Consider the following 15,770-nt stretch of genomic DNA (forward strand, 5'->3'; position numbering starts at 1 on the left):
TTATGAGCCCTTATATACACTGGTTTTGCCTCAACTGGAGAATTGTGTCCAATGTGGGCACCAGACTTTAGGAAGGATGTGAAGCCATTAGTTAGGGTGCAGAAAAGATTTACAAGAACGGTTCCAGGGATCAGTCACTTCTGTTACGTAGATAGATTGGAGAAGTTGGGCTTGTTTCCTTAGAGAAGAGAAGCCTGAGAATAGGTGTTCAAAATCATGAGAGGTCAAGACAGAGTAGATAGAGAAAAACTGCTCCCATTAGTGGAAGGCTAGAGGACCAGAGGAGACTAATTTAATGTGATTGACAAAAGAACCAAGGGCGACATGAGGAAAACCTTTTTTTACATAGCAAAAGCTTAGGATCTGGAATGCATTGCCTGAGAATGTGATGAAGGCAGATTCAATTGTGGCTTTCAAAGAAAGTTGGATAAGCACCTGAAGAGAAAAAAATTGCAGGGCAACCGTAAAGGATCAGGGGAGTGGAACTAGCTGAGCTGTTCTTGCAGAGAAACAGCATCGACATGATGGATCAAATGGCCTCTCTGTTCTGTAACCTTTTTATGATTCTATTCTATAATTGCTTGGCTCACAAGGGTACAATGTTATAAGGTTTATAAAATTTCTGTAGCTGCAGAAATAAAAGTTTTCCATGTGGGTCTGAACCTGATATTTCTCTCTCAGTCAACAGCAAGAAGTAGAATCAGAAACAGCGAGGGGCAGGAAACATTGGTGGGAGTTAACAGTAATTGTAATGTAGGGCAGAATATATGTCAGGAAATTAGAGGTGCATGTAATATGGGTAATAAAATAATCATGGGGGACTTTGATCTTCATAGAGTCATATAGTCTGGGCAAATCAAATTTGCTGTGATATTGTGGAGGACATTGTATGAAATATATACAAGATAGTTTTCTGGTTCAGTATATCAAGGAAGAAGCTATTTTGGATATAGTATTTTGCAATGAAAAGGTTTAATTATTAATGTTGTGGTAAAGGGGCCTCAAGTGAAGAGTGCCCACAATGTAATAGAATATTACATTGAGATTGTAAATTATTCAGTTACATCTAAAACTAGGATCTTAAATCTAAACAAAGCAAGCTATGAGGTATGAGGGGCCAGTTGGCTAACCCTTCCTGAAAACCTAAGACATAAGTCTGCAAACAAGTGGTAACTTGCACTCTGGTGTGATATTCTATGTTCCGAAGTGAGCTTTCAGATATTGTTGTAGACACCACCATCACCATCCCTGGGTATGTCTTGTCCCACCGGCAGGACAGACCCAGCAGAGGTGGTGGCACAGTGGAATACAGTCGGGAGGGAGCTGCCCTGGGAGTCCTCAACATCAACTCCGGAGCCTATGAAGTCTCTTGACGTCAGGTCAAACATGGGCAAGGAAACCTCCTGCTGATTGCTACGTACCGCCCCCCTCAGCTGATGGATCAGTACTCCTCCATGTTGAACACCACTTGGAGGAAGCACTGAGGGTGGCAAGGGCACAGAATATACTCTGGGTGGGGGACTTTAATGTCCATCACCAAGAGTGGCTCGGTAGCACCACTACTGACCGAGCAGGCCGAGTCTTAAACGACATAACTGCTAGACTGGGTCTGTGGCAGGTGGTGAGGGAACTAACAAAGGAAAAAACATACTTGACCTCATCCTCACCAACCTACCTGCCGCAAATGCATCTGTCCATGACAGTATCGGTAGGAATGACCACCGCACAGTCCTTGTGGCGACGAAGTCCCGCCTTCACATTGAGAATACCCTCCATCATGTTGTGTGACACTAACACTGTGCTAAATGGGATAGGTTTTGAGCAGATCTAGCAATTCAAGACTGGGCATCCACCGTGGGCCATCATCAGCAGCAGAATTATACTCGAACACAATCTGTAACTTCATGGCCCGGGACATCCCCCACTCTACCGTTACCATCAAGCCAGGGAATCAACACTGGTTCAATGAAGAGTGCAGGAGGGCATGCCAGGATCAGCATCAGGCATACCCAAAAATGAAGTGTCAACCTGGTAAAGCTATAACACAGGACTACTTGCATGCCAAACAGCATAAGCAGCAAGTGATAGACAAGGCTGAACAATCCCACAACCAACAGATCAGAACTTAGCTTTGCAGTCCTGACACATCCAGTTGTGAATGGTGGTGGACATTTAAACAACTCACTGGACGAGGAGGCTCCACAAATATCCCCATCCTCAATGATGGGGGAGCCCAGCACATCAGTGCAAAAGATAAGGCTGAAGCATTTGCTACAATGTTCAGCCAGAAGTGCCGAGTGGATGATCCATCTTGTCCTCCTCCGAAGGATCCTAGCATCACAGATTCCTGTCTTCAGCCAATGCGATTCACTCCACATGACATCAGGAAACGGCTGAAGGCACTGGATATTGCAAAGGCTATGAGCCCTGACAATATACCAGCAATAGTACTGAAGACTTGTGCTCCAGGACTTGCCACGCCTCTATCCAAACTGTTCCAGTACAGCTACAACACTGTATCTACCTGGCTATGTGGAATTGTCCTGGTATGTCCTGTACACAAAAAACAGAACAAATCCAACCTGGCCAATTATTGCACCATCAGTCTACTCTTCATCATCAGTAAAGGAGTGGAAGGGATTATCAACAGTACTATCAAGCACCACTTGCTTAGCAATAATCTGCTCACTGATGCCCAGTTTGGGTTCTGCCAGAGCCACTCAGCTCCTGACCTCATTACAGCCTTGGTTCAAACATGGACAAAAGAGCTGAATTCCTGAGGTGAGGTGAGAGTGACTGTCCTTGATGTCAAGGCAGCATTTGACACTTTGTGGCATCAAGGAGCCCTAGCAAAAGTGGAGTCAATGGGAATCAAGAGCAAAACTCTTCACTGGTGGGAGTTATACCTAGCACAAAGGAAGATGGTTGTGGTTGTTGGAGGTCAGTCATCTCAGCTCCAGGACATCACTTCAGGAGTTCCTCAGGGTAGTGTCCTCGACCCAACCATCTTTAGCTGCTTCATCAATGACCTTCCTTCCATCATAAGGTCAGAAATGGGGATGTTTGCTGATGATTGCACAATGTTCAGCATCATTCGCGACTCCTCAGACACTGAAATAGTCCATGTCCAAATGCAGCAAGACCTGAACAATACCCAGGCTTGGGCTGACAAGTGGCGAGTAACATTCGTGCCACATAAATGTCAGGCAATGACCATCTCCAACAAGAGAGAATCTAACCATTGCCCCTTGATGTTCAATGGCATTACCATCACTGAATCCCCCACTATCAACATCCTGGGGCTTATCACTGAGCAGAGACTGAACTGGACTAGCCACATAAATACTGTGGCTACAAGAGCAGGTCAGAGGCTCGGAATCGTGTGATGATTAACTCACCTCCTGACTTGTCAAAGCCTGTCCATCTTCGACAAGGCACAGGTCAGGAGTGTGATGGAATACTCCCCAATTGCCTGGATGAGTGCAGCTCCCAACAACACTCAAGAAGCTTGACAACATCCAGGACAAAGCAGCCTGCTTGATTGGCACCATATCCACAAACAGTCACTCCCTCCACCGCCACGCACAGTAGCAGTGTGTACTATGTACAAGATGCACTGCAGAACTCACCAAGCCTCCTTCGATAGCACCTTCCAAACCCATGACCACCACCATCTAGAAGGACAAGGGCAGCAGATACGTGGGAATATCACCACCTGGAAGTTCCCCTCAAGTCACTCACCATCCTGACTTGGGAAGACATTGCCATTCCTTCGCTGTCGCTGGGTCAAAATCCTGGAACTCCCTTCCTAACAGCACTGTGGGTGTACCTATGCCACATGGACTGCAGCGGTTCAAGAAGGCAGCTCACCACCACCTTCTCAAGGGCAATTAGGAATCGGTAATAAATGCTGGCCCAGCCAGTGAAGCCCACATCCCGTGAATGAATAGAAAAAAAATCATTTGACATCTGATAGTGATTAAGTGAAATCACTGACCTGAAATGAATTCACACAGCATTCAAATCACATCAATTGTGAATATTTATTTGCCTGCAACCATTCAGCTGACGTCATTGGTGTTCAACTGTTATGGAATGAAGCTAAAATAACTCTCAGCCAGCAGCATTTGTGCTTGCAGCAAAGACATGAAGCAATCAAGCAGGTTTAGGGAATTTTTCCAGATGGAAATTCAACCAAGTCTCGGCCTGCAGCTGCTTCTCGCATTTGGAAATTTAACTAAGTCCCTGCAGTGTGATTTAAGTGCAGGTACTATATAGGCCAGCCTCTAGTGAACACGCCTGCCTCAAAATTTCCAGTGTCACAGAAATTTACCCCAATCCCTTGACATACCCCCATCCTCCCTGACTACCCCCACTGGCCACCTGATGCCCAGACCACACACACTCCCCCGCTGAACCCCTCTGGAATCGACCCCCACCCCCAGCCATCCCCACTGGAACACCCACTCCCACTGAACCCAGACTTTGGATGGTTCTGTCCTTCTGCACAATAAAAACAGGAAATGCTGGAAAAACTCAGCAGGCCTGGCAGCACCTGTGGAAAAACAGTCCAATTTGATTCTTCTTTGGAGCTGACTTGCGGTGAGGTGAGAGTGACTGCCCCTGACAGCAAGGCTGCATTCTACCGAGTGTGGCATGAAGGAGCCCTAGCAACACTGGAGTCAATGGGAATCGGGGGGAAAACTCTCCACTGGTTGGAGTTATACCTAGCACAAAGGAAGATGGTTGTGGTTGTTGGAGGTCAGTCATCTCAGCTCCAGGACGTCACTGCACGAGTTGCTCAGGGTAGTGTCCTAGGCCCAACCATCTTTAGTTGCTTCAACAGTGACCTTCCTTCCATCATAAGGTCAAAAGTAGGGATGTTCGCTGATGATTGCACAATATTCAGCAATATTCACGGCTCCTCAGATACTGAAGCAGCCCATGTCCAAATGCAGCAAGACCTGGACAATATCCAGGGCAAGAAGCATTCGTGCCATGAAGTGCCAGGCAAAGACCATCTCAACAAGAGAGAACCTAACCATGCCCCTTGACATTCAATGGCATAACCATCACTGAAACCCCACCATCAACATCCTGGGGCTTACCATTGAGCAGAAACTGAACTGGACTAGCTATATAAATACTGTGGCTACAAAGCATGTCAGAGGCCAGGAATCCTGCAGCGAGCAAGTCACTTCCTGAGCCCCCAAAGCCTGTCTGCCATCTACAAGGCTCAAGTCAGGGATGTGATGGAATACTCCCCAATTGCTTAGTTGAGTGAAGCTCTAACAACAGTAAGAAGCTTGACACCATCCAGGACAAAGTAACCTGCTTGATCGGCACCCCATCCACAAATATTCACTCCCTCCACCACCGGTGCACAGTGGCAGCAGTATGTACCATCTACAAGATGCACTGCAAGAACTCACCAAAGCTCCATAGACAGCACCTTCCAAACCCACAACCACTACCATCTAGAAGGACAAGTGCAGCAGACACATGGGAACACCACCACCTGGAAGCTCCCCTTCAAGACACTCACCATTCTGACTTGGAAATATATCGTCGTTCTTTCACTGTCGCTGGGTCAAAATCCTGGAACTCCCTTCCTAACAGCACTGTGGCTGTACCTGCACCATATGGACTGCAGGTGCTCAAGAAGGCAGCTCACCAGCGTCTTCTCAAGATCAATTAGGGATGGGCAATAAATGCTGGCCTAGCCAGTGAACCCATATCCCATGAACGACTTAAAAAAATTATTCAGCATCCACAGTATTCTGTTTTTATTTTCTTAGCAGAAACTCCACCCCCACTCCTTAAACCAAGCCCCTGAACATGCACCCACCGTCCCATCCGCTTCCAGGTCGTGAGATGGCCGGAACCGGAAGTGGCATCAGAGGCCTGTTCAGCATACTTCTAAAAGTATATTTCACATTCTCTGAAGGCTCAATTCTGAAACAGCAACCACATAATGGCCCCAATGAGTATCAAAGACTATTTGATATCTGAAACAAGCACAGAAAATGCTGGAAAAATTCAGCAGGTCTGACAGCATCTGTGGAGAGAGAAACAGAGTTAATGTTTGAAGCCTGTATGACCCTTCTTCAGAGCTTTGAAGAAGGGTCATACAGACTTGAAACGTTAACTCTGTTTCTCTCTCCACAGATGCTGTCTAACCTGCTGAGCTTTTCCAGAATTTTCTGTTTTTGTTTCAGATTTCCAGCATTGGCAGCATTTTGCTTTTAACTATTTGCTATCTGTCTGTTCTAGCACTTAACCTCTCAGAACCCTTTGCTGTATTGTTGAAACCAATCAGCTTTTACAGCATGTGACTGAGGCATCTGACTCTATCTTCAAACTTCAACCAGCAATGTGAATATAGATTCTCTACCAACACAAAGAAGCTAAGCCTGCATTACTCAGTTTAAAGTGACAGTTTTGTGAGCTTCAATAATAAAAATATATAAAGATTCCTAAGACATTAAACAAGGAAAGAGTCATAATTGGCACAATGCTATCTCACTGTTGACTTCCTAAATTGGCTTACGTGCTTGCATGTATAATTTACAAAGTGCAATTAAAGCACATTATCGGGAGCAGTAGTATAGTGGTAATGTTACTGGACTAATTCAGAAGCCTGCACTAATGCTTCAGAACCAAGAGTTCAAAATCCACCACCAAAGCTGTTGGAACTTAAATTCAATTCTGAAATAAAACATTAAGACTGCCGAGGCTTATTTCACAGAGAGGGGTTCTCCTCTGCCACTGGAAATGTGTTTGGCGGTGGGGGGGGGCGGGCTTCCTAATGTTGAAATTGGAGCCATTAAGAACAAGAAGGTTCACGCTTGTGCCTTTTGTGACACTTTCTTGGCATCTGTCCCAAGGAGTGTCAAGAAAATCAAGGTGGCACCTTGACAGTCTTTCTCAGGGTGGGTTATTGACCCCCAAAGGCAGTCAAATGCTAAGAAGAGACTGGCGATTTGAAACGTCAAGCTTTCCTACCGGCAGTCAATTGCTGTGGGGTCAATTGTCGTTCCTACAAAGAATTGCTTGGTGTCACTTCCCTTAACGAATTTTAAGTATAGCTTCTTTTATTTTTGTTCATTCATAGGATATGAATGTCATTGGCATTGCCCATCCCTAATTGCCCTTGAAAGGTGATGGTGAGCCACCTTCTTGAATCACTGCAATCCTTGCGGTACAGGCACGCCCACAGTGATGACCACAGCTGATGTTATTTGCTGAGCAAGCCAGATCCCATAACCTTTTGTCTTTGTATTTTGAAAGTGAGGGAAAGAACTACTGATCCCAGAAGCATAGAATCCCAGTAACACCTTTAAGATTTTAAAATTTAAAGATTTATTTGCAAGAAGAGAAAAACATTTAAACACACAAGATTAAAGTTACACAGTTAAAACAGTCTTACAAAACATCCTCCATAAAACCCACTTGGTCAGAACAAAGGAAGAACTTGCTACCCAGGCCAAGGTGAGAGAAGAGGTAACTGGTTGTTATAGAGTTGCTTTTTCAGGCAACTTTTCTTGGTGGAAACATTGAACTTTATTTACAAGACAGCAGCAGTAACTACACGTGTGCATCAAACTCTATAAATAAAGACGAACTCTCTCCCAGAGGTTCAATGCACTGCTAACACATTGGTTTACACAGATCATGTGATCTTACAACACAGGACTATTCTTAAAGCTACAGTCCTATGTTTATCAGAACTATAATTATTACATTCCTCACCCTTTAACTTTCCTGTACATTTTATATTTAAAAGGATATTTATCTCATGACATTACAATATTTACACAGATCATGAAATTACAAGTTCAGTCTTTCAGGTGGTTTCCTGATCCATGTGGAATGTCGTAGCTCCACAACTTCCGACTTTTTTGCAGGAACCACATTCTCTAGAACCACATTAACATCAGTCACCTCATTAGGCACAGGCAGTTTAGTGTCTTCCACTCTGACAGAGACATTGGAATGTCTACCCTTGGTTGAATAACTTCAACAGGAACCACAGGTTCAGCAATGGTTACAGGTGGAACATCATTTTGTTGGGGTATCTTCTTCTTAAATGATCCACATGCTTATGGGTGATCCCGCCCTCCACTTCCACGTGCTATATCAATGGTCCGGTCACAGAGCTTACTTGACCAGGTAACCACTTCGGTCCTGCACTGAAATTCCTTACATATACTGCTACTCCAACAGTAAATTGTCGCTCATGACTATGCAAATCATGAGTCGCTTTTTGGTTCCCTCGACTTTTCTCCAACTTCCCCTCGAAATTGGGAAGTATCAGGCTTAGTCTTGTTCAAAGGCGGGGCCTCATAGCAATCCTGTAGTAGTGTGGGGGGGGGTTGTTCTATGGTGAAATAGGAAACAAACAAGTTTAGTTTCCAATGATTCACCTGTTCATTTTTTCATGCCTGTCTTAAAAGTTTGTACTGCTCTTTCTGCCATCTGTTAGGTGACGGATGGTATGGTGCAGCCTTCACGTGGTTGATACCATTTAGGCTGACAAATCTTTGAAATTCAGTGCTTGTAAAGGCAGCACCATTATCTGAGATGATTACGTCTGGCAATCCATGGATAGCAAAACTTTGGCATAATTTTTCTATAGTAGCGCCTGACGTTGGCAACTTAACCTCATAAATGTCTAACCACTTGGAATGAGCATTTATAATCAGTAGAAACAAGGTTCAAAGAAAAGGACCGACATAATTTATGTGCAATCTCACCCAGGGTCTACCAGTCCAGTCCCATGGGTGTAATGGGGCTGCCATCGGCAACTTTTGTAGCTGTTGGCATTGCACATAGTGGGCAGGATTTTTAGGTTGGCGTGCGGGCACGATTGGCGGGCTTGGGAGCAGCTGGGGAATGGATGGCCGCCCACGATTGGCTCCCGACTGCGATTTCACTTTGGCTGGCTGTTAATGAAGTGCGTGCTGAAATGCTCAGCGCTGCTGGGATGGGGGCGGGTGGAGGGCAGGCAATGATGTAAATGTGGGGGCGGGCAAGTGCTGAATGAAAGCTCCCTGAAGGCAGAGAGCTGCCTCAGGGAGCTGAAGACTTCAAAACAACTAAATAAAGATTTTAAAATCCGGAAAAAAATGTTCACGTATCACAATCTGTCACCTTAACATATACATGATGAAAATTCTGTCCATACTTTAAAAAAAAATTTAATAACGGAAACCTCAACCTGCCCTTTGATGAGCTTTAATTAAAAATGCAAAGTCCGCCTGGCAGATTTGCCTGTCCACTAACTGTAAGGTTGGATGGACCACAAAAATTCAGAGACAAGTGAAACTTTAATTGCCTTCTTACTTGTCATCAGGTGCACTTTTGACACTCACCTGCACCCGCTGACTGAAATATCACACGAGTGCGGGATGACGTCGGGACACTTGTCTAATGTCTCTTGTGTGGTTTCGTGTCCGATTGGGTTGGGTGCACACCTGCACGCCGAGCTAAAGATTCTGCCCAGTGTTTTACCACCTTCTCAATATCACTGTCCATTCCTGGCCACCAAAGATAACTTAGCGCTATTGTCTTCATTCGTGAGATTCTCGGATGGGGACTGTGTAGCTCTACTAAGAGTGGTTCTCTTCCTTGTGAAGGAACTACTGCTCATGCACCCCATAATAGGATACCATCTTGGCTGATCATCTTGTGTCTTCAGTTGAAAAATGGCTTCAATTCATCAGAGACTTGTTCTTGGGACCAACCATATAACACTTGGTATCTCACTCAGGACAGGACTAGATCACAATTTGTCTAGTTTCTTATCTGCCTGACACAGACTGGTGAGGAATCCAGGAAATTCATCACTAATACGAGCTCTTGGGAATTGGGACATGGTATTTGTTCTCTTGCAAAGGAGGGTGACTTAGGGCATTGTCATTGGCTACATGAATCCCTGGTCTATGCACAAGGGTGTATTCATATGTCGCCAAAATTAGGGCCCATCTTTGAATTCGCGTAGAAGCTATGGGAGGAATAGCCTTTTCCTCGCTAAACAGACCCAAAAGTGGTCTATGATCTGATACTATCGTGAAATGTCGCCCATGCATGTGTTGATGTAATTTTGTTTACGCCAAAAGTAACTGACAATCCTTCCTTTTCAATTTGTGAATATCCTTTTTCAGCTGTGGTAAGTGTCCTGAATATACAACCTATTGGCCTCTCTGAACCAACGTCCATCTTGTGAGATAGTACCGCTTCCACTCCATAGGGGGACGCATTGCTGGTTAGCACCAATTCCTTTGTCGAGTCATACTGCACTAACAAATTTGAAGAGTGCAAGAGCTGTTTTACTTTCATGAAGGTTTCTTCTTGGGGTGATTTCCAAACCCAATGCTGGATTTTCTTTAGCAGGGAATGTAGAGGGGTTAGAACCGTTGATAAATTTGGCCATAATAATTTACTGTCCCTAAAAATACTTTAAGTTCAGAGGCATTCTTAGGTGCAGTTGCCTCTCTGATTCCTTTAACCTTCTCTTCAACAGGGTGTAACCCTTGGGCATCTACCCGGTGCCCCAAATAAATGACTTCATTTGCCTGAAAAGTACATTTTTCCTTCTTTAGGCGCACTCCTGCTTCTAAAAATCATTTCAGGGCTTCTTCTAGATTAGCTAAGTGTTCCTTTGCCGAGAATCCAGTTATTAGTACATCATCCAGGTAGACCACAACTTGAGGTAGTCCTTGTTGCAAGCTGTCCATCATCCTCTCAAAAAAAACACAGGCCGAAGAAACACAGAAGGGCAGGCATGTGTATTGTTAAAACCCTTTGTGGGTGTTTATGGTCACAAACACTCGGGAGGCATCATTCAGTTCCGGTTGCTGATATGCGTGACTCATGTCAAGCTTTGTGTACGTTGTCCCTCCTGCTAATTTAGCATATGGGTCTTCAATCTTGGGAATAGGTTACTTGTCCAGTTTGGCTGCTTTGTTGACTGTTAGTTTATAGACCCCACAGATCCGGACGGTCTGATCCGGTTTTAGGACAGGGACTATAGGTGCTGCCCACTCTGAGAACTGAACCGCTTTCATGACACCCAGCATCTCTAGCCAGTTCAACTCAGCGTCAACCTTCTCTCTGAGGGTGTATGCACCTTGCTTTCAAAAAGTGAGGAGTTGCTTCTGGGTCCATGTAAATCTTGGCTGTAGGCCTTGGATTTTTCCCAGTTCATCCTTGAAGACGGTGTCTTTTTTTTAGCAGCTCTGGCAATCCTGCTCGCAACTGGAAGATTTTGGACCAGTTTAATTTAATCTCTTGCAGCCAATCATGACGTGTGAAGGCTTGGTCCTTCACCTTCTATCACCATCACTGGTAGCTGTGCCAATTGGTGTCTATAATGAACAGTTACTCTGGTGATACCTTTTACCTGGATTTCTTTGCCTGTGTACGTTTTCAACTTGGCAGAAGTTTGTTCCAAATTTAATTGTTGAGCACCTTTATTTAAATATCTGAAGTGTGTTCTCCTACGACAGTGGTAGAAGCACCAGTGTCTACTTACATTTTTAAGGGTTTATCATTCACTTGCAATGTGACAGTAATTGGCTCTGTTTTCCCAACTTTCATGTTGAATAAGGAATAAATGTCAGAATTGGTTGTTTCTGACTCTTCCACACTATATACTTCATTGGACTTCGTTTGTTGCCTGGAAGCCTGTTTGAATCTCGCTTTGCAATGATTTGTGACGAAAATAACAATCCACCTTTTTAAATTGCCAATTGTTAGGAGTATGATTGTTTTCATGTCAATAAAGATTAGTTTTCGAATTTGCTGCTAAGCTGTTTTTTCTAAATTTTTGGTTAGCGGGGGCTGTTTCCCGCTTCACGGCGGAGTCCCGGCTTTTTGCGCCACTTTCTGCTGACCGTTCCCACCCAACTAGGAGAACAGCACCATTTTGCACACCTTAAATCACTTGTGAATCCCTTACAGTGCTTTCCATCGCAAGCTCTATTTCTAATGCTTTCTTAAAATCAAGATCCACTTCAGCCAGCAATCTTTGCTGAATAGCATCCTCCTACATGCCACAGACCAAACGATTCCTGAGCATGTCATTCCGGGTTTCACCGAAATCGTGATATTCCGTTAGTTGTTTTAATTTCACCATGGAGGTAGCAATGGTGTTCCCTGGGGCTCTGTTCTGTGAATTGAACCTGAACCTCTGCATTGTGACTGAGGGATTGGGTTGGAAATATCCCTTAACGAGATCTACTAATTCACTGAAGGTCTTCAAATCTGGGGCACTGGGGGCGGTCAAGCTTCAAATTAAAGTGTAGGTTTTGCTCTCACAAATACTCAGGAGAATCGCCCTCCTCTTTTCCTCCCCCATGATTTCCTTGGCTTGACATAGAATAAAAGACGTTCTATATATTGAGACCAGTATTCTGTGGTTGGTTCAAAGGGATCGATTCTGCCAATCTGTGGCATCTCGGATTAGTATATCTACCTTTCTTTTTAATTATCTTAGCTATAATCGCTGGGCAAGGGACAGTACTGGATCTGATTTATCCTCATCGCCAGTTTGTTGTAGAGTTGATTTTCCTGGCAACTTTTCTTGGTGGAAATATTGAACTTTATTTACAAGCAGCTACATGTGTGCATACAACCCTATAACTAAAGAAGAATTCCCTCCAAGTGGTTCACCGTGCTGCTAACTCATTGGTTTACACAGATCATGTGATCTTACAACACAGGACTATTCTTAAAGCTACAGTCCTGTGTTTATCAGAACTATTATTAATACACTGGTACACTAGAAGAACTTATGATTGAGAGGAAGGAGGTGTTGAAAAGGCTATCTTTATTAAAATAGATAAGGTACCAGGACCGGATGAGATGCATCCAAGGGTACTGAGGAAAGTGAGAGTGGAAATTGCAGAGGCACTAGTGATAATCTTCTAGTCTTCCTTAGAGCCAGGGGAGGTGCCAGAGGACTGGAAAACTGAATATTACACCCTTGTTCAGAAAGCGGTGCAAGGATAAAGCTGACAACTACAGGCCAGTCCGTTTGACCTCAGTGGTAAGGAAACTTCCAGAAACTATAGTATGGGATAAAATCAATCATCACTTCGACAAATGCAGGATAATTAAGGAAAGCCAGCATGGATTCATCAAGGGAAAATCATGTTTAACTAACTTGTGTGGAGTTTTTTGAGGAGGTAACAGCGAAGGTTGATAAAGGCATTTGACACAGTGCCACACAACAGACTTGTGAGAAAAATTCTAGGTCATGGAATAAAAGGGAAAGTAGGCACTTGGATAAGAAATTGGCTGTGACAGGAAACAGAGAGTAGTGATAAATAATTGTTTTTCAGATTGGAGGAAGGTTCGTAGTGGAATTCCCCAGGGGTCAGTGTTGGGACCCTTGCTCTTCCTGATATATACTAATGACCTAGACCTATAATGACCTAAATGAGCCGCCTCTGGCACGTGCCCACTGAATGCAATATTGAAATGACGCACGCCCGACATCATCGCTCGTCATTTTATGCGTCAGTATGTTGGGCCTGCCCCCACACACCGACGGCAATATTCTGCCCCATGTGCTAGTTAAAATAGCAGCACCCATAACTCTTTTATTCTTTGCAGTTTAGGGAAAGAAAATTATCTGCTATATTGCTGTTATGTAATTCATGAATCTACTGTAATCTATAGGCATGTGTGCTCTTTTTAATGACTGTCACATTCCCTTAGCTAGGTGACAAAGACAGTTGAAGCTGTTCATGGCTGCAATGTCTAATTTTTAAATTGGGCTTGCCCTACCATCAGGATAATAATAGAGTGAATATGTAACACCGATAAATTGGATTTTGATGCTTACACTGGCCTCTGACACTATGCACTTCTTAAGTACTGTTGATCTTTGTTGTATCCTAACTCTTGTGAAAACATTGCATATTCTTGACATGTTGGAGATTAATTATGACAGCTGGATGATGGAAAGTCATTGTGGAGCATGGTTAACAAGATTGTGTGGCTAGCAGAGACTATCATTTTCTTCGAGATCATTAGAATCCACAATCCTTGCCAATATATAATATCCTATATTGTGTATGCATAATCTAAATGTTATATTTCTTGACAGAGCAAGTGCTAGTTATGGGAATGTACTAAGCACGTTCATGTATCATAGTGGTGAAGGATTATCTGTAATACAAGAAAACAATTAAACAATAATAGATGCTTCTATGAACAAGGAATGGTTTGCAGTTTGGAAAAAAATTGAAACCATGTGCTGGAGTTTATAGCTCCCTGCTGTGTTTGTTTTCAGTGAGGGCAGGGGTGGGGGGGGGGGGGGGGGAGCGGGGGGGCATGTAAATTATGATGGGTGGCTAGCTCACCTCCTACTCCCCTGACTTGGTCCCCATAATAAGGGCGGTGGGTAAGCTGCTCGCTAGGCTTCCATTCTTAGGCCTACAGGGGCCTTAAATTGGCAATATGACCCTCAATCTGCTTCCACTGCCATAATACACTGGGCAGTGGCAAGCGGGCGAGAGTGGGAAGGTTGTTTTTTAATCATCTTTGTTGAAAAGGTGGGAAGGAAGGAATGGACATTATTCAGGGGGTGCCCTGTGTGCTGCCTGGGCACCCCCAAAGTTGTTAACCTCCACTTATTCCTTTTTGTCTGGCTTGCAAAACCTGCTCCCTCCCCCACTCCCTAGTTAACCTCCCTAGGCACCCTGATATTTCCCCGTCCAAAACTTCAGACCTATCTCTACCCAGTAGCCATGTCCTCTTCTTCCTGGGCAGACACAGCAGCATATAAGCAGGAACATAGAAAGTAGGAGCAGGAGTAGGTCATTAGGCCCTTCGAGCCTGCTCCACCATTCAATATGATCATGGCTGACCCTCTATCTCAACGCCAAACTCTCGCTCTCTCTCCATACCCCTTGATGTCTTTAGAGTCTAGAAATCTATCTTTCTTAAATATATTCAGTGACTTGGCCTCCACAGCCTCCTGTGGTGGAGACTTCCACAGGTTCACCACCCTCTGAGTGAAGAAGTTTTTCCTCATCTCAGTCCTAAATGGCCTACCCCATATCCTGAGACTGTGGCTCTAGACCCTCCAGCCAGAGGAAACATCATTCCTGCATCCAGTCTGTCCATCCTTGTCAGAATTTTATACGTTTCAATGAGATCTCCTCTCATTCTTTTAAACTCCAGTGAATACAGGCCTAGTTGGCCCAATCTCTCCTCATACAACAATCCTGCCAACCCAGGAATCAGTCTGGTGAACCTTCGCTGCACTCCCTCTATGGCAAGTATATCCTTTCTTGGGTAAGGAGACCAAAACGGCACACAATAGTCCAGGTGTGGTTTCAACTATGGCTGCAGTAAGACATCCTTGTTCCTGTACTCAAGTCCTCTTGCAATGAAGGCCAACATACCATTTGCTTTCTTAACTGCTTACTGCACTTGCATGCTTGCTTTCAGTGATTGGTGTACAAGGGCACCCAGCTCCCTTTGTACATCAACATTTCTCAATCCCATTTAAATAATACCCTGCCATTCTGTTTTCCAAAGTGGATAACCTCACAATTATCCATGTTATACTGCATCTGTCATGTATTTTCCCACTCACTCAATTTGTCTAAATCGCCTTGAAGCCTCTTAATATCCTCCTCACCATTTGGAATAGCTGGGGCCCAAGCACTGATCCCTGCAGTACTCCACTAGTCACCTCCTGCCATTCTGAAAAGGAACCATTTATTCCTACTCTCTGTTTCCTGTCTGCTAAC

The sequence above is a fragment of the Cetorhinus maximus genome, chromosome 4, assembly GCF_964194155.1.
Source record: "Cetorhinus maximus chromosome 4, sCetMax3.hap1.1, whole genome shotgun sequence".
Classification (NCBI taxonomy): domain Eukaryota; kingdom Metazoa; phylum Chordata; class Chondrichthyes; order Lamniformes; family Cetorhinidae; genus Cetorhinus; species Cetorhinus maximus.